Below are 1124 nucleotides of genomic sequence, written 5' to 3'. Positions count from 1 at the left end.
CAAAAATGTTTAAAAATGAGTGAAGGAGGGAAGGATAGAATGCGGGGAATAATACAGGAGGAGTACTGACTAATATGAAGATTAATCTAGATGAAGAAAAACCATTGTCAGAAATAACTCTGGTATGACAGGAAAGAAAAAATAAGTAGGTTAACAAAAAAAATAATGTACTCGAACGTATCTATTACAAGTATGAAAGCACGTGTAGTTTAAAATGTTGCTCACATTGTTATTTAATGATGCTATGTTTTCTTGCTCATATGACATGGTTGTAAATGACTTAAATTGAAAAATACTATTTATTTAAAATGTGAAACATATACAAAAACTATAGCAATAATAGACAGTAGAGGGTAATGATTCAGAGTCGGAATCTTTCCTCTTCTCCTTGCTAGCTCTATCATCTTGACGGGTCTCCTGATCTCTTAGTACCTTGGCTTCTTCATTGTGTAAAGGAAAATATATACCAGTAGCCTGGATATATCTCTCAATCTGAAAATTTCCCTGTCTACCCACAGTATATTATTTAAAAATAGTTTTAAAATGAATTCTGTGTGTGTGTTTCAAATAGTTTAATCTTTTCCAGCTTTGCTATGTGGGTGATCCTGTGCCTAGGCATTTTTAAGTGTAATATAGTTTGTGAATCTCTTAAGGCCTCTTCAGGAGGGGAAGCTATCATATTTAGTACAACAGAGTCTTCAATTTCTGGCTTCCTCGTGATGTTAATATTAGATTCTTGGCTCTTTTCCAAATAGAATATGCTGTGCTAGCATTTTCTTATAGAGCCTAAAAAAAATGGGAAAGAACTCTTTGTTTTCCCCTAAAATGACTGAAGAAGCCTCTCCTGATCACTAAAGACCTGGAAACAGGCTAACAGGAATTATAGTGGGAGGAATATTTGCTAAGGTTCCTTTTAAGGCCTGGTAACATCTTCTATCCCATAATTAATTCAATGTGTTGTGATCCAAGACATTTCCAGTTCAGAACCTTTTCCGGAGGATAATACTAAGCTATAGAAGGAAAGGCGAATGCTATGGTGGCTTGAGTTTCATCTCGGCCTCCTTTGATAAATAAGGCATCTCCTCTGGTATATTTTTATTCCTTATTGGCATCCACAGGAATAC

This window comes from Leptonychotes weddellii, chromosome 3 (assembly GCF_054177405.1).
Source record: "Leptonychotes weddellii isolate Sample4059 chromosome 3, ASM5417740v2, whole genome shotgun sequence".
NCBI classification, from domain to species: domain Eukaryota; kingdom Metazoa; phylum Chordata; class Mammalia; order Carnivora; family Phocidae; genus Leptonychotes; species Leptonychotes weddellii.
The sequence above is the reverse complement of the archived record's forward strand: the minus strand, read 5'-3'. Positions refer to the sequence as shown.